Genomic DNA, 24,675 nt, shown 5'->3' with positions numbered 1-24,675 from the left:
AGAGTCAATATGCCCTGCAGGACCCAAAAGCAATTCACTTCTCAAAAACACAGGAAGATGGGAGGAGACAGTGAGTAAGAGGATACCTGAAAATGACTGTCTTCAAATCAACTGCATTCCCGCTACCCCTCTTACCCTCCACTCCCACTTCCATCCAGATCTACAATATCTGGGAGTCAAGGCTTCCACCTCCCAGGCAATGCAATATCATCAACGAACACGTTATTTTTTTTTAAGTAGCAAAGTTTTTCTTTAGAGAAATAGAAAAAAAAATTCTGTCTTGGGGTATATAGGCTGTGTCTTGAAACTAGAGACTAGAATAGCAAGTAGAGTTATAATAGCTAGTATAGATTCAAGAACAAAATATCTAAATTTTATTAAGTAGGAATCTCCCGACAAAATAGCCTTATATTACTATTTCATCAATTGCCTCATGTTTAAACATGAATGTACAGTCAAAGGTAATACACACGTTAGGAAAATTCAGTCTCAGTTTAGATGCGAGCAGTTTATATGGGAGGTGATTTCTAGAAATGCCAGTGTGAAAGTGGGGAAGTGAGACTAGGAAGGGAAAGAGGCTCAAGCCTGTGTGCATCTGGAGCAGAATCCCACTGGGCAACTCTGGCAATTCAGTGAGAAATCTCCCCTCAGAGTGATTCCAGAGAGGGGTGAGCATTCTGTGGTCTGCTCTGCCCAGAAAATGAAAGAGAAAGACAAGGAAAGGCAAGGCAAGACAGGAAGGAGGAAGGGAGGGAAGAAAAGGAGGAGGGAGGGAGAAGGAAAAGGAAAAAAGAAAAACCATTGAGAAATCGAACTCTTTTAGAGAATGGGTCAGAACTTCCACAGTAAAACTCAGATTAAATTCTCCAGTAAATTTGCAAAACAAAAACAGAAACAAACAAACAAAAAAAACAAAATTGCCCCAAAATCTTCATTGAAAAAGAATAGGATGTTACATACAAACGAAAATCTAAAAACTTGAAGGAGCCCTTGGAATTTAAAATATGACTTTTACAAATCTATGGAGGTCTTAGAAGAAAAGTCAAGGATTCTTATGAAAAAAAAGGAAAATATGGGGAAAAGGAAATGGGAAACTCTAGGATAGAACAAACACACACTAGTTACACAGGAAGGAAAATGTAATCATAGTTAACTACTTGGTTGTTAGTGAAAAATAAATTATCAATGTGTTTATAATTCCATCATTTAGAATCATCCTATGAGCAAAGCTTGATAGGAAACTGTAAATGTTATCAACCTTGACAATGAAAAGTAGAAATGGCAGTTTGGGAGTAGACAGGGAAAATGTGGGATGAAAAGGGGAGAGACAGTAGCATCTTCATCTTACCAAATGGCGAATCCAGAGAAAATTTCTGTAGTTTTAGAATAAGAAATAAAGCTAAGTATATCATTTAAAAGTGCACAGAAGAGCCGGGGGTGGTGGTGCACGCCTGTAATCCCATCACTTTGGGAGGCTGAGGCGGGCGGATCATGAGGTCAGGAGATCAAGACCATCCTGGCTAACAGGGTGAAACCCCGTCTGTACTAAAAATATAAAAAATTAGCTGGGCGTGGTGGTGGGCGCCTGTAGTCCCAGCTACTTGGGAGGCTGAGGCAGGAGAATGGCGTGAACCCGGGAGGCGGAGCTTGCAGTGAGCAGAGATCGCACCACTGCACTCTAGCCTGGGCGACAGAGCGAGACTCTGTCTCAATAAAAAAATAAATAAATATAAGTGCACAAAAGAAAGGATAACTTAAGCCCTTACATTAATGGGCTTTTTAAACAATGTGAATATAACATCTAATAAGATTTTGCTTGAATTACATTAAAGAAAAATGTGGCAACTAGCTGCAAATTCCTTGAAACCTATTCCCCAGAAGAGAAGCGGGCTATGTGCCATCTAGCGGAAAACAGAGCCTGCTTGAGGTTCATGACTGTCTCCAAGGCTGTTCAATAGAAATACGGGTTGTCTATCAAACTCACTAATATAGATGATGTTATAGTTTAAGAGCAAATGTTCTTGATAACATCACATGACTAATTAAGAGATAATAATTATTTTAGGGTGCCAGCATGGTACATTGGCACAAACTCTGGACTTTGGTCCAAGATTAGAAAACGGAGGTACAAAGTCAAAATCCTGGTTCCATCACTGACTTGCCAGGAGACCTTGGGGAATGCCATCAGTTTACCTCTGGCAACTTTCCCTGTAGCTCTAGTCAGGAGAGTGTTATTCCCGTTTACAAATCTGAGGGTCAAATATGGTAATATATGTGAAAATGATCATTATCCTTTATTTCTTTGATCATTCTATACATGCAATTACTTTGTCTAAGTCATTCATTAGTGGATTTCTGAATTGTTTAATAAAATAGAAAGGACTTCAGATAAAGTTCAATTAGAAATTAAACTATCTGATTATGCTGGGTAGATAATATCATTTGTCTTCTTAAACTTATTAGAGATTCCCTTAACAATGTTAAAATAGCTGTGGTTTGAAAACTGAATCATTACTGTCTTTAGATACACATGTTAAATGTTCTAAATATTTTCAGTTAGATTTAATTGTGGTAGAAGTCCACAAATTTTAAAAATATTTTATAAAAATATGCTTATACTCTAGTATTTGTCACTTCAAAGAAACGTGTTGACCTTTACTTTGTTTTACAAAATCAATTCTATATTTTGTAATAATTAAATAGCTCATTTTTTTCCATAGAACATTTTTTAAAAATTAGAAAATTTTCAGTAATTTTAGCCACCCAGACATAACCTCTGTTAATATTTTAATGTATTTCTACTCTTCTTTCTATATATTTAGACACAGACTTTTAAAAATTTGGATAATATAATTTATATTCCATTGTTCACAAAACATTGTATCACAAGTCTTTATTTCATCAGCATATTCTTTAGAAATATTTTTATTGGCTCCATAATTAACTAAATGAGTGATCAATACATATTTTAAACTTGACTCTTAGCATTTATGTTATTCTAACTCGATATTTTGAATTTATTTTAATATTTTATATGATAAATAACCTATATAAGGCCTTCCCTTCATCTTTGAACATTTCTTTAGAAAGAAGTAATTATTGAGAAGTAAATTTATATAGAAGTAAAATTATTGAGTCAAAACATGTGATGATTTCTAAAGGTTTTGATACGTATAGCTAAATTGCTCTGCAGAAAGATACAATTTGTAGTCCCAACAGAAACCATAGTATCTTCAAACACTGGGAATTAAGATTTTAAGAAATTCTTAATAATGATATAGGAGTTAAGGGTATAGGAGAAATACAAATCTCAATTTGATTTGTATTTCTTTGAACTATTTTATGTTTATTAGGCATTAGCATTGTTCATGTGTGATTGTTGCTATCTCTCACCTTCACTGGTATTTTTGTATTATTTTATAGATCTATAAAAGCTTTTCAAGTGCTACAGATATAAATCCTTCATCTATATACTTGTTTGATTTCCACTTTTTTGCCCAAATAAAAGTCAGTATATATCTTTAAAGTGGAAGGATGAAGCTTAAATATGTCGATAGGAAACAGCCTTTTGAAAGACTAAAGATATAAACATGAGATAATCTTTCAAATTCTTTATTAAACTGTCCTTCCTGAGACCTTGTTGTTGTTGATAGAATTAATCATATGTATAACATTTCCATACATATTATTAAGCAATAAAGCCAGATTACTGGGTATGAAAATAAGTGAATCATCTTCCCAGCGCTCCCTGCTACCCCTTTGGCCCCTGTGCCCACCTTCCCCACCATTACTAAGAAATTTGGAGATTTAAAAAAGTCTCCAAAAACGATTGGACTAGTTTGGAGCTTGGATCATGTTAAACACTCTTACTAGAATATGGATCTATGGGAACATTTTTTATACCTTTATCTGTCCTTTTCTTCCCACCATTCTTATGTTTTGCTTTTTTTTCTTTTAATGATTGGGAATGATATTGAATTGAATACAGGGCCAGAACATCATCTACAATAAAGGATAATTTTATAAGACAGTTAAAATTTTCTTAGCCACATTTTCTGTGGTAACTCACAATGCCAATTAATTTCTTAATTCATTAACAATGTAACAGAAGAAAAGACTTTGAAAACACTGTGCTTGCTTTGTGTAGATGTCTTTTAATTATGGCTAATTAAATACTGTGCAAGGACCTGATTATACCTTTGAGTATTTCTTAATCAGAAAAAAAGGGAAAAAAACAAGGCTTGGAGTTATGAACACATGGAACAAAAGCTGATTTCAGCAACTCTTGATTAAAAAAAACCCAAAACTGCAAAAAAGAGAACAAATTATAGAGTAGTACAGGGGAGTATTCTTTAAATCTTTGTGCTGATTCTCCATGGAGGTTTATGTACCACTGTTTGTTTTGGTTATTAGGTAGAATCTCAAGTAAACCCAAGTAGAAATCACACTGCTTCTAAAAATGAGGAGCAGAGCCAGTGGGTAAACAGTTTCAGGGCAAACTGATGCAATACTCCCTGAAGTTAGGAATGAATTTTTCCAGATGGCCACTGTGCATATGGCCGGGGCTACTTCAGTAGCCAAAATAGGAAACGAGAACACAGTTCTTTCCGATTAAATCAACACTGTCCTTGAGAAAAGAAATTTCAAAGAGCATGTCCGTGGGGATGGAGGTGGACAGGAAATAGCATTCCCGTCTATCAAGACATCTTCAATTGAACTAATTATGATATTTTTAAGTGTTCAGACCAGTCAAATTTATTTTGGGATTTTAGGAGAGCAAGGCAATGAACTAAATGATGTGCTGGAAATTCACAGCTCAAAATTGGACTTGTCTGTCTATCCTCTTTCATCCTGGAACATTGGGTGAGTTACTTAATCTCTCTCTGATTGTTTCCTCCTGTGTAAAATGGGAATCACATCTCCAGGCTGCCCAACAGGCTTGTTGTGAAGATAAAATAATGAACGTTATGAAGTACTTTGCAATCATGAAGCACTGGATTATGCCTCCCAGGACTCGGAGAGAATAACCACTAATGCCAGTTCATGCTGCGGGCCACGTCATGGGCTTTCCTAGGGAAGACATTCCTGTTTATACTGGGGTACGATTTTCAGCTTTGTTCAGACCCTGCCCCCTAACAAATCCTTTGGTGGTTATTCAGTTCATCTTAATTAAAGAATAATTTACTGGCCTGTGTGTAACCAGCTTGGCTGGAAGCTGATTTTTGCTGGGTAAATTTGCTGAACTTCTCAATAAATTTCAGCTCCCCAAAATGTCAGACACGTGCTGCAGAAAGAAACTACTATGCCCTCTATCACTAGTGAGCAATCAGATGCAGACTCTAAACACTTAGACATGGACAACAGCCCATCCATGTTAGTCCTTTGATTCATCTTAATAAGTGCATGGGTTACAGGAAGCTACTTCCAACATCACTCATTCCAACTAAACTATCTCTCATTTTCTGTTTACCTTGTACATTCTGATTTCACCCTTCTCTTAGGGAAACGAAGCAGCTAAAGCTATTCAAAATGATCAGTAAAGAACCTTTCTATTTTCTTATTTGAAATCTGCATTCTTTTGATTTTTGTTTAGTACTTTAGTCATCTACCCAACTGGTCGTATTTGTACACAGAACCAGTTACAATTTGTACAATGTACTGGACTCTCAGCTGTTTTCAAGACTAGCCTGATACATCTTGTTTTAGCCAGTGTCCAAATATAAGTGGTCTTCTTGTAGTCAACAAATTGTGCTCCTTCCCTGCAGAATAATCTATCCACAGATGGAAGAATTTCAAGGGAATAGCAGGTAGCTGCTGATTATAGAGCCAACAGTTTAATGGTAGCTGTATGATGTGGTGAGGACAAATCAATTAGGACAGAAAAGATATAACAAAAAGCAACATACTCATATCTTACTTGTCCCATCTCTCAGCTTTGCCACATGGAAACAGAAACTTTTATCATTTCTGTGTTTTTTTTTTCTCATTTCTGGTTTCACTTTTTTAGTTTTATTCTGATTGTGTACATAGTGGAATTACCTAAATTGCTCAGTAAAAATGCAGACTCCTGAGATTTATTCTAGCCCTACTCAACAATCACTGCTTTTGTAGCTGAGAGTTTGGATTACAAAAAAGTATCCCCGGAAATTTTAATGCTTTCTATGTTTTGAGAACAATTAGCCTAATAAATTTTTGGCCACATTATGACTTTGATGAGCTCTAAGCTCTTTTCCCTTTGCCTCTCTCTTCCTCAATATAAAAATTAATTATATTTTACTATGGCCTTGGTATCAAGATGAATATATTAATATTACATATTAAAACATTTTCTTTAACCTAAGTTTACATTTTTTTTTCTGATTAAAATTAAGTATTTTCATGGGCCTCTGAAAGTATTTTGGGCCTTAGGCACTTTGCTTCCTGTCTCCTGAGTAAGTCAGCCCAGAATGAATCGAGGACTTGTTAACTTAGAAAACTGGTAATCTTAATATTTTGAAGATTTAGATGCTAAATGTTTTCTTTCCCTAACATATCATGAAGAGATCTAGGTCAAAACTCTTGCTGGAGTTCAGGGGATGCAGTTTTGCATGAACATAATTTGCAGTTTCTTGGGTTTGGTGCTACGTGCCTAGATATGATGGTAGCCAGTTTTGAACTGCCTTCCCAATACTAGCAAAGGCAAAAATGGGGAAGATATTGGTTCTCAGCTTGTTAAGCATTCCCATCTTATTTAGGCGATATACACTAATAAATGCACACAACAACTACATACAAATAGAAGCTGATGAAATGTGACGTTATGGTAATACCAAGTATTAGGGCCCATCTGGGGAAGCTTTTTACTGGAAGCAGGAAAATGGAAGGGATGAGAAAGGGAAGAAGAAAAACACAATCTAGTTAAGGAATTTCATTATATGAAGCAGGAATGACTTTCACAAGACTTTCTAAGAATAAGCAAGGAAAAATGACCTGGTGTTACACAAAATAGAAGGGAGACTGCAGCTGATAGAAAAGCATAAAAATAACATTTTTACGTCATTAGGAAAGAAGACTAGGTATCATTTCAGAGTGTTGAAAAGGCACCTAGCAGCAAACTGTGCTCAATAGTTATCACTTTTTTTTGTTTGTTTTTGACGTGGAGTTTCTCTCTGTTGCCCAGGCTGGAGTGCAGTGGCATGATCTCGGCTCACTGCAACCTCTGCCTCCTGGGTTCAAGTGATTCTCCTGCCTCAGCCTCCCAAGTAGCAGGGGCTACAGGTGTGTGCCACTATGCCCAGCTAATTTTTGTATTTTTAGTAGAAGCGGGGTTTCACCGTATTGGCTAGGCTGGTCTTGAACTCCTGAACTCATGATCCGCCTGCCTCAGCCTCCCAAAGTGCTGGGATTACAGGCATGAGCCACCGTGCCCTGCCAATGGTTGTCACTTTTTATGCTTTATATTTACACTTTGCATGAACAAAACACCTTACATAATAATCGCTGATATTTATTGAGAACATGCGAATATTTCAAGTTCAATGGTAATACTCACTGAAGCTGAGACTAGATAAGGAGGAAAAAATGAAAAATATTGAAGAAGGAAGAACAGCAGTGTTTAATTGTTTTGGTTATTGATCTGTGACAAACTACCTCCAAAACATGGTAATAGAAAACAATGACATTTATTTAATCATAATCATGCCATCTGGGATGACTTTGCTGGGGAGTTCCGCTCATCTTGCTGGTAGCCACTCAGGTGGCTGCAGTCAGCAGGTGAGTCGGTGGGGAGGTGGGCTTAGCTGCAACTCCCCACTTCTCTTTCTCTGTAATCTCAGGGCTGGTCCCTCTGTAAGTGACCTTTCCTTGTGGCCTGTACAGCAGGGTAGCTGGAGTCTTATACAGTGGCTCAAGGATCCCAAGAGAGCAACGGCAGCAGCAAGTAGCCTTTTTAAGGCCTAGGCCTAGGGATGGCACATTCCTTTTTTGTTTTTTTTTTTTTTTTTGAGACGAAGTCTTGCTCTGTCGCCCAGGCTGGAGTGCAGTGGCATAATCTCAGCTCACTGCAACCTCCGTCTTCCAGGTTCAAGTGATTCTCCTGCCTCAGCCTCCCGAGTAGCTGGGATTACAGGCACCCACCACCATGCCCTGCTAATTTTTGTATTTTTATTAGAGATGGGGTTTCACCATGTTGGCCAGGCTGATCTCGAGCTACTGACCTCAGGCGATTCACCGCCTCGGACTCCCAAAATGCTGGGATTACATGCGTGAGCCACCACGTCTGGCCTATTCTTTTGGTTAAAGAAGATTTAAGGTGGGAGTGGGCAGGTACACGTAAGGGTATGGATTCGGGGAGGCATGATTCCCTGTGGCCACTAGTATCACAGACTCCACCAGAGCTGGAGAGAACACTTCCTTCCTATGGCTCAGGTTTATTTCCAGGTGGTAGTGACAGTTAGTTCTACACTTCATCAGAGGGAAGGTGGAGTGGCTTTTCTGATGGTTGAATTTGTGAAAAATTACTGAATATGTTTGCCGCTTGGGAGTGCACTTGTTCTATAGAAAAAGTCCAGCATCACCAGTAGGCCAGTCTGCATAATTTGGGGGTTTAGTATTGGCTTACTGGCTAATAAACCTGAAACCACACCCTCTAACTTGGTCTCTATAAGTAACTAAAATGATATTTTGCTTCTATCTGCTACTGTGTTATTTTATTTCTCAATTCAAGGAAGAGAGATGCTGTTTATAGGCTTACTTAGAGAGTACAACCTGATGAGATTAGAAATTATGACAAATGTCTCATAGTTTCATCAAGAGTGAGTGATGAAAACACTGAGAAAGGTGTTATATAACCTAGGGAGGACAAATAATTAACAGAACAATAGGCCTTTAAACTCATTGGTTAGAGAATGGAGGTTGATCCTTTGTTTACACCTCTTAATAACTGAACCTGGGCTTAGTTGTCTACCTGATACTGATTCTCTCCTTCATTCTTATTAATAGAACTCTGATCTTGTTAAGGAAAGCAATGTATACAGGTAAAAATACATTTTCTAGCCTTTGTTGCAGATAAAGGGGGCCATATCGCCCAACTGACTAAGGACAGGTAAGTACAAGTTGTTAGGTCAGACTTGCGGAAAGGTCTTCAGAAGCTGGCAGCAGGGATAGGAAGCTGAAAAACAGGCTCAGATGGGAAGGACTTACTTGCCTTTTGTCCTACCTGGAATACACATGAAATGGTTAGAGTTGCAATAGCCATATAGTGACCGTGAGGTAAACTTGAAGATGGAATCCATGCACAAAGAATGGCAATGCAAGAAAGTAGGATGCCAGAACGTTGATGGTACCATAGAGCCCTTGTACCAGCCTCTGATATTTGCTGCCTGACTTTAATCTACACGAAGGAAAGAAAATATTTTATTGGCGCTCCTATTTTTTTAAAATGTTTCCATTACTAGCTGAATACCATTTCTAACTCATGGTTTTATCAGAGCAGAAAAATAATAGTATGTAATTTATGCTATTTCTAAGATAGATGATGCCGTTTAGGTGAAATATTTACCCAAAATTATGTGGCAGAGGTTTCTTATGTGTGTATATGTTAGAGATTTCTCATATAAGATGTATCTTTCCATCAGAGCATTAACACTTGCTCTTACCTTTGCCTGATGCAATTCTCTCATGAATATTCAAAAGTCACATACCCTTCCTTCACTGGGGTTTCTACTCAAAGATCCACAGCTCAGAAAGGCCTTTCCCAATTATCCTATCTACCATAATAGCCCCTATCATTGTCTATAAACTCACTCTCCCTACTTTTGACATTTTTTATTTTGTGACTGGCTTGTACGTTATTATCTCCTCAGTGCTCAGAAAAGTGTCTGACACTTTGTAGTGGCTCAATGAATATTTGTTAAATGACCAAATAAATAAAGGCAAAGCTAATGCACATTTGATTCTGAAATTTTTCTGAGTAAACTACCAATGAATCAATCAATGCATGAATAAAAAATGACAGCTTATTGCAAGTTGAGAACTTCAGATAGACTGTTAAACTTCTTTTTTTAAAATTTTTTAAATTATACTTTAAGTTCTAGGTACATATGCACAACGTGCAGGTTTGGTACATATGTATACATGTGCCTTGTTGGTGTGCTGCACCCATTAACTCATCATTTACATTAGGTATATCTCCTAATGCTATCCCTCCCCCCACTCCCCCCACCCCATGACAGGCCCCAGTGTGTGATGTTCCCCTTCCTGTGTCAAACTTCTGAATAGTCCTATGCCTGTTAAAATAATATGTCTGTTTCAAGTGTTCAGTGTAACTGGTGGTATCTAAACTTGATGGCAGTTTTTCAAACTTTGCTGATTTCTTCCCTTCAATTTTATCTGAAAGAAACAGAATGGTATGGCTGGGCGCAGTGGCTCATGCCTGTAATCCCAGCACTTTGGGAGGCTGAGGTGGGTGGATCACGAGGTCAGGAGTTTGAGACCAGCCTGGCCAAGATGGTGAAACCCCCATCTCTACTAAAAACACAAAAATTAGCTGGGCATGGTGGCAGGCTCCTGTAATCCCAGCTACTCAGGAGGCTGAGGCAGGAGAATTGCTTGAACCTGGGAGGCAGAGGTTGCAGTGAGCTGAGATTGCACCACTGCACTCTAGCCTGGGTGACAGCAAGACTCTGTCTCAAAAAAAAAAAAAAAAAAAAGTACGATATAAGCCTCAGAAGGCATATGAAGGTATCCATAAATCCCCTCTATGTTGACTTGGTCGTGCAGTCCCTAATTTTTCTTAGGCCGATATGCTCTATGTCTTCTTGATAATAAAATGAACAAGGCAATGGTTTACACTGATGAAAAATATATCTGCCTGTGGGTTTTTTTGCACATATATACACAATCCAGTGGTAGATTTATATGTATATGTACACATATTAAAATATATGTATGTATAATATATATACACATATAAAAATATGTATATGTATAATATATACACCCATATATAAAAATATGTATTATATATACATATAAATATACATATAGAGATATAACTTATTTTTCAATATTAGGAACATAGAACATATTAAAAGATTCACCCACTTTTTTATATATTATAGTATTCATATAGCATTTCAAAATCATAAACTTTTTCTGTATTTTAAGATAGCCAAGGAGAAATATTAAGAAAAAGAAATATTGAGGATTCAAGCATACCTAGAGACAAGGCTTCAGAGACCGTGGCTTTTCTGCTTGAGTAGGAAGTTCTGGAAATGGGGGTCATTGAACAATAGGCCTCTGATACTCCACAGAGTGTTTTGAAACCACACACTTTATGTCTTTCCCCTCTGGATGGTGCATAGCGGCAGAGATGCCAAGGATCTATCAAAGAGTTTTTCTCTATGTCCCTTGTGGAAAGTGGTGGTTAGGAAGCTGCTGCCCAGAACCTACATTTTCTAGCACTTCTGAAACATCTAAGTGGAGTCCCAAGTTAGTGCCATGCAAAGGTGGGTGGAGTGATAAATGGCCAGGCCCATAAACATCTCCTAGGTGCTTCTCCGCCAAGTTTCCCACTGTAGACTGGTTGGATTTTCATGCCCTGGGTGACCCTGGGAAACATGTTGAAGCGGGTGGAGCCTCTGTTAGCTTCAGCCACATGTTCATTAGATTCATCATGTCAGTCACATGATGAGGAAAACATTTCTCCCCCAACTTCTATTTGGCCAAGCCACAGAGATTTGGGTTTTTATTCATTACAGCACCGAGCACAACTTTAAGTAATCCACATATACTACAGATTTAACAGAAGTTATGAACTTACTATCATTGTTGAAAGATGGCTGAGCAGAGAGCAGCGGTTCTCAAACGCAGAATCTTTGGGGAAGAAGTTTGTTATGAATATAAATCCCCAGGCCTCCCTCCCAGAGATTCTGATTCATCAGGTCTGGGATGGGGCCCAGAAACAGGCATTTTCGTCACCACTGCAGGTTTTTGGATGCACATTTAGAGAAACACTGATAAAGAGAGTGAATTTACGGAAATGGCAGCTGGAAATTTGGGGTTGAAATGGACAGCAGATTATATCCTGAGCCAAAGTATGAGCTGGATGAATTAGAAGACAGTGAATAAATGGGAAAATCAACAAAGAAAAATTCCATACTGCAGCAATGAGTATAATACTTGTGTACCTATGAACCCACCATATATGAAGAAGGATCATGGCTCAAAGATGAGGTTGCAAAAATTGGGTGAAGTTAAGAAAACAGTTGAATTTAGAGAGGCAAGAGAGGATAGTTTGAATATAAACATTTACAAACAGAAAGCTTTTTAAAACTGGCATAACAAAATTGAAACAGACCACTTAAGGGAAGCTATAGTTTTGAAGCCAACACCACCATCTACACTCATTGACCTATCACAGAACAATATGTAGAAGGGTAAGAGCTTAAAATGAATGTTTTTTTTTTCCTTTCCAATACACTATCAAATAAAAATGTTACATGCCTGAAGCCAAAGACTATTCTTGGATTGGATATTTTTCAGTGCCCTAAATTTAGCCAGCTGAACTTCTGTAAGTACCAGCTTATTCCACCTTTTGAAATATAGGATTTGCTTTTTAATTGGAAATCCGCATCTCACCTTAACGATGGAACAGAACATCCTTTCTTTTCAAAGAAATATGGTGTTTTGATATTGTACACTTAACATAGTTAAAAAAGATTGTAGCAAAGAGTGAAAGGACCAAAACATACAAATACACACATGCACATATGAAGGACCATGACAAATATACCTCCATTTCTGATTAATTAGAAGCCATAACATGAATACTCTTAGGTGTTATCACCACCAAGTTTTTATTGAGAACCAAGCATCTGGTGAGAATAGAATCTGAAAGAAGTGCATTTTTAGAATAAATCATTGGTAAGATTATAACTTTTTGTTTAAATTAAAGCAACATTTAATTATTGAAGTTTTAATTGTCAACAACAATTTTAAGCAATAGTACAATCACGTAAGATTTCCCTTCAATCTGTGCTTCCTTTGGGAAAATCAGATGCTTTAGTTAAGAATGTCTTTGCTCTGTACTGTTCAAATAAAACCCCAATGTGGATGAAGCAGACTGTTGAACATATTCTTAGGAATAGCAAATTAATTAGGAGGTCTATCAATGTTCTGAAAGCTGGTGCCCTTGTAGATTGACAGATCTGGAGACCTAAGTATAACAGATAGTTGAAAAATAACAGACTGCAGCACACAGATGTCAAGGTCCAGAAGAGGATACCTATTATTGTGAGTTTAAAACCAAGTCATGGAGAGGAAGATGTTTCATATGCTTGCAGCCATTCTATTGCATCTTTCTTTTCAAATATACTCATGTGCCACATAAAGTTTCAGTCACTGATGAGTTACTTATATGAGAGTTGTCCCATAAGATTTTGTAATACCTTATTTTGATTGTACTTTATCTATGTTTAGATACAAAAATGCTCACTAGTGTGTTACAGTTGCCTACAGTATTCACTATAGTATTATACTATACAGGTTTGTAGCATAGGATCAATAGGTTACATACAGGCCTGTTATTCCTAGGCTACTGTATATAAATATACCCTATAGCGTAAGTGTGTAGTAAGCTATGCCATCTAGGTTTGTGTAAGCAGAATCCATGATGTTCACCAGCGATGAAATAGTCTAAGGACACATTTCTTAGAATGTATCCTTGATGTTAAGCAACACATGACTGTATGTAGGATATTCAGCTCAAAAAAATCTGAACTGACTTGTTGGCTTTTTTGAAATATTATTTCCTATAATTTACATGTTTTGAAGCTGGTTGTGAGGATTTCAGAAAGAGGTTATGCTTCCTTTTAAGCATATATCCTTATGTGTAAAATAATACAGCTTGAGTGTGAAAGTTTTAGGGCCTTGGATTTCTTTAGAAAAAATGGTGTTTTCAAGGTAAGCAAATACTTTTACAGAGATAATTTATTTGATAGAACAGCTCTGTTTGGTAGATGGTGGGAATATTTTGGTAGAAATATACTGGTTCTCATTTACAGATGAGGAACCTGAAGCAGGAGTAGATTAAGGGATCTGCTGAAAGATGGCACTGCCAAACTAGTGGGGCAGTGAAGTTCTCTGCCAGTGGTTCCTAAGTGGTCGTCCATCAACTGGGCAAAACTGATGTTTGAAAGACCCCTGGATTTATTATCTTGGCAAGTAACAGAAAATCAAAATCATTGAAGTTAAGAAGTTTTTGCTGAGAATCTGTCATTTCAGATGAAACAAAGGTGAGACAGCATAATCCCTGACACCAACAAGGTTGTAGTCCTCTAAGAAACCTCTGAGCAGGCCCTCAGAGTCACAACTGGCTCAGCAACAAAAAATGGTAGATGATAAACAAAAAGGCAGTAACAAAGGATCAGCAAAGGATGGGGAGTAGGGATTTTCTTAGCAGCCTTCATAATTTAATTTCCACAGCTCTCAGTGACTTTACAGTGGGAGGAGAGAGTATTAGCAGAATGTTTTCCAATCTGGAGATGTTTAAAGTCAAATCAATATAAAAAAAGCAAGAACAATAAAAACCGTTGAACCAATCATTTGCATGAAAGTATGACATAGTTGTTTATGAAAATGTTTAATAAACCAGACACTTCGAAAGCACAACTAAAGACTATGCTGTATTAGAAGACAGTTCAGGAACAATCAAAGTAATGCAAAGACCTTAGAAATCTAAGAGTTGGCCTGGATGGAAACTTTATTTCATGGGCAAATGAGAACAGCAGTATATTTGTCACTTTTCCAGAAAGTTTTCTACCTTAAGTGAAGTGTGCCCTTGAAAGGAAAAAACAAGAAAAAAACACCCAAGACACGAAATTAGAAACTTAAAAAAAAAAAAGTACCTAGTGCTATTAAAAAAACACAGTTGTGTAACATTTCAAGGATGAATTTTAAGTACATTCAAGTCTTGAGGTAGGCAACACCTGCTTAATTCTGATAAACTTTAATTTCTGATTTGCCTTTAAGAACGTCTGGGAAAACAGGATAAATAAAGATGATCTGAAGAGACTTTGAGACTCAAAGATGAGCTGAGAGATTTTCCTTCAAAATGGAGGACACTGTCACAAACATGAGAGGTTAAAGAAGGCTGACTTGGAAGAGGAAAAAGGCCCAAGTCATTCCTGACTCTCATCTGGGAAACTCTTCAGAGACATGCAGAGGGTAGGGTCTCCTTGTTTACTTTGCTGCTAAAATGTTTCTGGCAGAGTGGCTGGCGAACAGATCTGTCTTAGATCATTCTAATAGTCTTGTACTCATTCTGCATGGCAAAGTAGCTTTCCTTGCTAAAAACATTCCAAATCGGAATAATTGAGAAGGACTCATGTCTATGAGAGTAAATTATAATATTTTATTATGCCTAGGACTGGATAAATAATTAAAGGCATTGTAGCAAGAAAGAAAACCTTAGATAAGCAATTTACAGTGTTTCCTGTTCATGTGGGAATAAAGTTATGCTGAATAGGACTACTGTAGTAGATGAGGATACAGTGGATGAATTTAACATAAAATACTGTAATTGTAGCAAAATGGAGTGGATGTCTCCAGTGATTTCCTTTTGAACTTTAGAAAATTAGGAATAGTATTACAGAATTTTGCTGCAAATTAGTTTGTTAGCTTATTAGGAGCTGGTGTACTACATTGATTCATTGTGGAGAAATAATGGAAGAAATAGATGACAGTTGGTGGATAAGGTCAGATATAACCTCATCCCAGAAACATCTGCAGGTAGGGTCTTAGATGGACTTCACTTGCTTGCTTCTTTATCTGTTTTCTGCACAGCATCTCCTTTGTCAATAACCTCTTTGTCATCTCAACAGTCTTATTCAGTCCCTGGGGTCCGGGTGACTCTCCACACACTCTGCCTCTCCAGTACCTTAGATGGACAGTTGATAGAGACCTGACCTCAGAATATCCTCTTTCCTGGTTATGGAGGTAAACACATGACCCAAACTGAACCAATCAGAATCCTCCTTGGAAATGGTGCCAGAGCTGTTAGAAAGACATTTCCTCTTTCAGTGTATTTACTAGGTTGGTGGGATAGAAAACCAATAGTGGCCACCTTTGCTACACAAATGCATGGGGGTGGGGAGCATGCATAAGAATGCAAAGGAATAGAGAGGAAAGCAGCACCAAAGGACAGAAGGACAAAGGGACAGAATCGTTAAAATATTTGTGAGCCTCTGGGTCTAGCCATGCATAAAATTTTACCTACTCTTAGATTTTTCAGTTATATGAACCAATAGCTTTCCTTTTGTTCTTGTTAGCATGGGCTTAGGCTTTGTCACTTGCACAAAGATGGCTGCCTAATCAAGTAGCATCTGTGTTAATAGAAATAATACTCATTGAACTAGTCATACTTTATTTAAACCTTGCTTCTCAGAAGCCATAAAGTTCTTCCTTGAAATATTCTTCTGATGTAACAGGGTTATATTTTGTTTCATTTTGCTACATTTTGCCTAATTTTCTCAGAGAAGCCTGTCTAATCTAACTTGTGCTAGTGTAATTTTATGTTTGACAGATTCACATATGCAGGTGTACCCCATATTAGGAATGTAAGTTATGATATATTTTGTTTAATATTGTTCTCAATTATTTGTTATCTTCTCCCTGAAAATCAATTCTATTTCCCTGCACCATTGATAAATGCTTGGCCAGGGGATTAGCTTTGACCAATGAAACCTGAATGAAAGTGATGAGCTCCCTGCGTGAGCAAAAGCCCCAGCAAACTCACATCCTTTATGTACTGTGAGCAAGAAACTTGGATTCTTCTCCAGTCCAAGTATAACACTTTGTCGTAAGCCTCTGACATGTGGGGTTTGTTTGTTATAGCAGCAAAACCTAATAAACACTGACTGATACATCAGACATACCAAAACTCAAAATTAAGAAAAAAAATGATTGTTTAAAGTTAGTGATTCATAGTAGCAATTGATGTCTCCTTTAAATTAAAAATTCCTCTGGTGCATTTATAATACTGAATTTACCAAAAAATTTATATATACACAATAAGTGAACACATTCATTTTAACGTCCTCACCAATCCTAGATATATTCTCTTCTCCATTTTCTTCTTTGGTTGTCATCTCTGGGTTCTGATTATTCTGTGTGTCTCACAGGTACATTGGTCTATGTGGGTTGGACTGCTGATTTGGTGGATCTCTTTGATGCATTATTGTTCTAAGCTGACAGCTCCTCAGCTGCTCTGCCAAACAAATGTCACAAGGTGCTTGTCTCAGCGGCACCGCCTTTTGTGGTCATGGTTGATGAACTGTGGAGTTCTTTGAACAGCTGTTCCCCTTTGTCACACATCACACTCTGAGTGCGGTGCATCCCTGATCCCAACCTCTGCCTCTGGGGATAGTCATCACATGCCCTCTTGCTTCCGGGAGGCTTTATGCTATTTAGTGGGTCACCCCATGTCATTTGGTACATCCCAGAACTACACACAGAAAATAGTCTTTGACTTCTCCCTGCTTTGGTTTGTTTACTATGTTTAATTTTCTTAGATCAGCTGTCATTATGCTTACTTTTATCCTTCTGTTATATTCACAGTGCCCGATAGTATTTTGAGTTGTGCTGCTTTCTGTTTTATATCTTTGGCATAAAAAAAGTGAAGTGTCAAATAAAAACAATGCTCCTTTCCTTAATATTTACCACATTTCGGCAAATTTCAGCTATCCCATAACTGAGAGGCAACCAGAAAGTGAAGCTGGAGTACAAGAGAAAAAGGGGGAGAAGAATGTTTATTATGTAGCTATGTTAGTGGTAGGAACTACAGTAATTGAGAAGTAATTTTTTTTTTCTATTTTACACATGTAGAAATAAAACTCAGGAGGTTAAGTAACTTGACCAAGGTGATACAGCTGATAAGCAATGGAACTGGGACTTAAACATATTTCCATCTGACTCCAGTGTTCTCTCCTTTCTTCTGTGTAATGCTGTTTCTTAGAATTGAGTGAAAGGACTCAGGGCACGAAGGGAAATCTCTGATTTGGGGGAAGTTACTTCACCTTGCTCCCTAATACGGGAGTTGAGTAAAATTTCCCCTAAGGTATCGTAACATTACATACATCTAAAACGGTTATCCAAAAGCACATGCACTTTATTCTATTTGAGATAAGCAGAGCTATTCCTTTAATTTACTGTCCTTCTCTTACAAAGTCTTTGGCTTTGGGATTTAGTCTCTCTTCTTCCCTCATGGAAAACCTTATTCCGTCCAAATTTAACCCATTGCTTGTGCTCTGCATCCTCAATATTCTCATTCAATCAGACGCATGAACCAAACATTACCCCTTTCTTCTGCAGATTTTTCTCCCAACTTGTTGTGTCTCCTTTTACACAGAAAACATCAAGACTCTCCCATTAAAAATTAAAACATCCCTCTAACCTATTACCATATCATTTGCCATGCAATGGGCTAATTTTTGAAAAATCGAAGTGAAATCCATAAAATTCACCATTTTAAAGTGTATAATTCAGTGACTTTTACTCCACTCACAAACTTATGCAACCTTCAGGATTGTCTCCTTGCAGAACACTTTAATCACCTCCTAAAGAAATCTATACCCATTGAGTAGCCACTCCCCCCATCCCCTGGCAGCTGGAATCCTGTTTTCTGTATCTATGAATGTACATATTCTGGAAATGTCATAGAAATGGAATCATACAACATGTAGACTTCTGTGTTTTGCTTCTGTCATTTAGCGCGGTGTTTCCAAGTGTCATTCTTGTTGTGGCTGTAGGCTAGCTTTTTAAAGCTTTAGCCTAGTCACATTGACACCAATTCCTTACCTTCTTTTTCTCTGTTTAACTTCTATGCAGCAATTGAGAGCTTGACCTCTCTCTTCCTCCTGAGCCTCATTCCTTCCTGGACACCACATACAGTTGAGGTTCTTTTTTTCATAAACTTATTTGCAGGTTTACTTTCTTCTCCTGGCACTTGTAAAGTGGTATTTGCAAGGGTTTCAGCTGGGGCCTGTTTCCCTTTGTACTCTCTTTTTGGTCCAAGGCTTCAGTTACCATACTCACTCTAATCACTTTCAGTAGTAGCTACTTATTTGGTTGCCTGATCAGTCCTTCTCCTTCTCCCAGCTTCCCTGCAATCACATCTTGCATATCTTGAGCTTGATCATTCTCTCCCTTCCCATCTATATGCTTCAATGTGACTTTGAGCAGCTAAGCTCCTGTGACATGATTCAGCCAATTAAATGGTCTGAGGGTAGACATATGATCTACACTGAATCAGTCAGAAACATTTCCTAGAAATTTGTAACTGGGACCAAAAAAAAAAAAAAAAAAAAGATTTAGTGTTTTAAAATATGTGCCTATTCCTAAAGCACTTGGGGCTAGTAGTTATCAGAGGTCATGTTTTACCATGTGGTCTAAGAAACCAAAGAGGAGAGATGATATAAGGAGAGTGAGCCCTTCTAAGTCCAGGTCTCAGTCTGTTCTTGGAGCTTGGCTGCATCTCTGCCTTTGGGATCCAACTGATCCATTCCCAAATATATCATCAGCTCAGAATTTGCTCTGTATATCCATTTACTTCTGAAATCTCCACTCAGCTATTTGTGGCAGACTGGCTGGATGACTGCAATTTCTTCTTCCCAGGTACACATTTAAACTATTTCTAGCTCTCCTGCACCCAGTGACTAGTTCCTGCCAAAAGAATGTGATTAAGGTGATGTGTCACTTCTGGTCTTAGATGCTTAGAGTAAGTGTGCTTTCTTCATTCCCTCTCTTTTTCTATCCAGTGCTGGACACTGCCAAGGTGACCTTGAAGCCACATGTTAAAAATAGATGGCCCTAAATAACTAACTGGAGCAGAGCACCGCCACAGTGCAACACCAATTGACAAGAAACAAATTCTTCTGGTATTAAGCCTTGGAGATTTGGGGAGTTCAACTATAACAGTTATAAAAGCATTACTTGCCCTAATTTGTGGTCTCACAGTCACCTCAAATTCAACACACTCATAATCTGCTCTTTCTCTCCAGAGCTCCCTATCTTAGTGAAGGTTCCAAAATCCATTAAGCCAGAAATCTCAACATCAAACTTGACTGTTCTGCTTTCTGTAATTTTCGTGATTTCCGTTGGTTACCATTTAAATGCTATTAATTTAACATATTTAAAATCTCTGTACTCTATCCCCTTCTTGTCATCACCACTCAACGCCTCAGTTCTAGCCCTTGGCATTTCTTGCTGGGTTACCACAGTGGCTTTTTGACGAGTCTCTCTACCTCTAGGGAAACACTTCCAATCATTCTTTTCTCTTCTGCTATAGACTTTTAAAAACAAAAATTTATATTCTATTTCTCTCCTTAAAATCTTTTAATGACTCCTTAACATCTTCTGGATAATAACTGTGAAATGCTATTTGCCTGTCACTACCACAGACTCCTTCAGAACTAATTGATAAAAATGATTTCTTTGAGCACTAGCTGATATGACTATGGCCGGCTACTATGGACAAGGCCGACTGGATAAGAGATTGGGGACTAAACCCAAAACAGGCCTCTGGTTAATACATAGCAGGTGATGAAGTAGCCAAGACTCCAACTCTGCTGCTGTAGTTTGAGTATATTACGATATATTCAAATGTATCAAGTTTGTCCCCATCAAATCTCATGCTGAAATGTGATTCCCAATGTTAAAGGTAGAACCTAATGGGAGGTGTTCGGTGATGGGGGTGGATCCTTCATGAATGAATTGATGCTCCCCCAGGGTGGCAGTGAGTGAGTTCTCTATTAGTTCCTGTGAGAACTGGTTATAAAGAAGAGCCTGGCACCTGCCTCCTCTCTCTTGCTTCCACTCTTGCCACGTTATCTCTGTACTCTGGCTCCTCTTTGCCTTCTGCCATGAGTGGAAGCAGCCTGAGTCTGTCACCAGATGCCCAGTCCTCCAGGCAGCAGAATCATGAGTCAATTAAACCTTTTTTCTTTCTAAATTACCCAGTCTCAGGTATTCCTTTATAACAACACAGAACAGATGAAGACATGTGCCTAACAGGGTTTTTGTTTTGTTTTGTTTTTTGAGACTGGATCTTGCTTTGTCACCCAGGCTGGAGTGCAGTGGTGTGAACACGGCTCATGCAGCCTTGACCTCCTGGGATCAAGTGATCCTCCTGCCTCAGCCCACCAAGTAGCTGGAATTACATGTGCACACCACTACGCCTGGCTAATTCTTGTATTTTTTTTTGTAGAGACAGGGTTTTGCCATGTTGCCAAGGCTGGTTTTGAACTCTCGAGCTCAAGCAATCTACCTGCCTTGGCCTCCCAAAGTGCTGGGATTACAGGTGTGAACCACCATGCCCAGCCTTGTGACTTCTTGACCAGGTTGAATTCTCTATCATAGGAAGTTTGGATGTGAGCTATAAATGAGAGACATAAATTGTAACAGAATTACAGAAAATAGACTTACAGTGAAGTCTGTTGAGTAAAGACATTGATGAACAAAGGCCATGAAGCAGTAGAAGCTGGGGTAAGCAGAATCCATTATGGGTGGAGGAGAGGATAGAATTGGTGGAGCAGAAGATATATATGTAGTCGCAGTAGAATCCAAGACCAAGATGAGTAAAATACAAGGTATGGTGAGTCCCTGGAGTAGGAGTAACATATACTCATTTTGGAGGAGATAAGTTTTGCTGTAATAGCAACAGTATCAATGAATCCAGAGCTGTTGTTGCAAGCTGATCAACCTTCCACTTTTCTGTGAGACCTGACTGTTTGGTTTATGAGATATTTTCCGTGTTTCTTCACTCCTCTACCTATTCTAATAAAGCCCCATCATTTGAATTAAACTGAATGTTGCAGTTTGTAACCAAAAAACATCATGACCTACAAGGTACTGTGAATTGCCCTCTTCCTGACCTCCAGCTATTCTCCTGGGACCTTAACTCACATCAGATTCTTTATGCTGGACTGTACAGCTTTCTTGAATGCACTTGCTCCAGGAACTCTTGCTTTTCCAAGGGCAAAAGTTTCACGGAAGGCCCATTGTCTTTGGCTGACTTCTATTCATTCTTAAAAACATAGCTCAGGTGCAAATCCCTCTTGAATGCCTTACCTGAAACCTTATTCTCTCCTGCATGTTTTGGATTGTGTCACTCTTCTCAGGGTCCCCATGGCACATTGGGCATGCCACTGTCTTATTGCTGATTGATTACACTGTGATATCTTTCCTTGTTTTGTCTTTAGGAGGCTTGAAAACCTCTTAAAAGCAGCACCTATGTCTTGCTCACCACTGTAGCCCCAGCAACTGACCAGAGCTTGGTGCACAGTAGGTTTTTACTGTGTGATAAAGTGAAGACCTTCAGTTCTTCAAGCCCATGCTTGCTGATTAATGATGAAAGTAATGTCAAGATTACTTAATGTATCAATTTGCTAGAGTGGCCATAACAAAGTAACACATAGTGGTCACTTAAACAACAGAAATTTATTTTCTAACAATTCTGGAGGCTACAAGTCTGAGAACAAGGGGTCAGCAATCTGGATTCTTTTGAGGTCTCCCTGGCTTTTAGATGGCTGCCGCCTTCCTCTGTCTTCACATGGAAGACATTTATCTCTGTATATGTCTCTGTCCTAATCTCTTCTTATAAGGACACTAGTCCTATTAGTTTAGGGTCCATGCTAATGACTTCATTTAAACATGATTACCTCTTTACAGACCCTATTTCCAAACACAATCACATTCTGAGATGCTGGGAATGAGAACGTCAACATAGGAATTTTGGGAGGTCACAATTTAGCTCATAACACTAAATTTCCACGTCTGGTTTGTGGTTTCCTTGGAAGCTATGAATTCTGCTTTCTTTTGTTTTCAGATCATTTATATCACATGAGTCCTGTTTAAAGTAGAAAGCAGGTTAAAAGCAGAGTAGTGACAGCTTTAGGAAGACCCAGTGATAGGATGGAAAAGTTGCAGTAAAGAAAAAAATAAAAAACATCTTAAAGGTCCAGCTAGCTGAGTGTACGGGCAACATTCTTAGATATATAGAGATCTCCACCATTCCTCTGGCATGTGAGGTCAGTAGGGTTCCTAGCCCTGTCCCCCTCATCAATGGCTATTTTTTACTCATCGATGCAGAGATATGTAATTACCAGTGCAGTAAGGGGCTGTTCTGAGCAGTTCTATGAAGCAGCCAGATAAAGAAGATAGTCTGTTTGGGGCATATGAAGAATTAAGGTGCATATGAATAATTAAGAGAAGGTGACAATCTGTTTCAGATCAATTTTTACCCCCAGTCTCCTAAGATTTCTTGTAAGAACATGCTGTTACACATGGTGGTAACTCACATGCATTGGTACTAAGCAATAAATACGGGACTTCATGGCTGCAAGCTCTAACTCCTGCTTTGCCATTGATTGACAGTATGCATTAAACTAAGCCACTTAACTTTTCTATGGCTCAGAGACCTCCCTGTAAAAAATGATAGTATCTGTGACATTCCTTATCAGGATGTTGTGATAAATAAGCAATTAAAAGGACTCTGGGTATATAATTATAGTTTAACATAGCCATGGCTATTTGCTGTTTACACACACAAACATACACAGACACAGTGTCTAAGTACACATATTACATGACAGGAAGAAAAAAGACCACTTAATGTCATTCTAGATGAAATGATCAAAAAACAAATTTATGCACTAGGGGTCAAGGGTTTATGTCTATTTTACTTAAAATAATTCATTTCTAATTAGTTTTTGTTCTTTCTGAGTTCATCATACCTTTTAAAGTCTATGAAATTAAAGTTTTACCAGTATTTATTTCTTTGCAATTTACTTCATTTTGGAGTGTCAATTCAGCTAGGCACTAGAGAGAGAAAGATGAAGACGATGTGGTTATTGTCTTCAAGGATCTCCCAGAGTAGTGGAGGGCCACGAGAATAGTTACAATCCTACTCTCTGAGTGTAGGTGGAGACATATGTCAGGTAGTGTGAGCACAGAGGAAGAAGAAAGCATATTTCCTAGGGGAGTGAGGCAAATGTGTGAATGTTAGCCTCCCACTATATTTTTCAGGAAGAATCTTTCCTTTTTCCCTGTGTGCTGGGCCCTAAGCTAAGTGACCTTCGTATGTCAGCCTTCATCTCTTTGGCCAGTCTATGAAGAAGATATTTTGATTAGTCTTATTTTTCAGAAGAGGAAGTAGAAACTGAGAGAGGTTAAGTAATTTACCTACAGTCACACAGAGAATGAATGACAGCTAGATATCAAATCAGATATCAAGCCTAGGTATCAGGCTTGTCTCTTGACCACTGCATGCTATTTCTTCCTCTACAAGTTGTAGTTAAGATACACACTTTTTTTTCTGTCACCTAGGCTGGAATACAGTGGCACATGCAACCTCTGCCTCCTAGGTTCAGGAGATTCTCCTGACTCCGCCACCTGAGTAGTGGGACTACAGGCATGCACCACCATGCCCAGCTAATTTTTTGTTGTATTTTTAGTAGAGATGGGGTTTCACCATGTTGGTCAGGCTGGTCTCAAACTCCTGACCTCAAATGATCCACCTGCCTCAACCTCCCAAAGTGCTGGGATTATAGGCATGAGCCACTGCACCCGGCCAGATAAAGACTTTTAATGGTAAGAAGTGTTTATTCTTCACGTCTCAGTTTCAAACAGGTCCTTAATAAT

At 38.3% G+C, this 24,675-nt stretch overlaps 1 protein-coding gene across 1 annotated transcript in view; it reads right to left on the bottom strand.

Annotated features, from left to right (window-relative positions):
- Nucleotides 1–24,675, bottom strand: part of VWC2L (von Willebrand factor C domain containing 2 like) — a 167,891-nt gene that overhangs the window by 67,996 nt on the left and 75,220 nt on the right. The window lies entirely within an intron of this gene.

This window comes from Gorilla gorilla, chromosome 11, assembly GCF_029281585.2.
Source record: "Gorilla gorilla gorilla isolate KB3781 chromosome 11, NHGRI_mGorGor1-v2.1_pri, whole genome shotgun sequence".
Lineage (NCBI taxonomy): Eukaryota > Metazoa > Chordata > Mammalia > Primates > Hominidae > Gorilla > Gorilla gorilla.
Note: the sequence above shows the minus strand (reverse complement) of the source record. Positions and strands in the feature narration are given on the sequence as shown.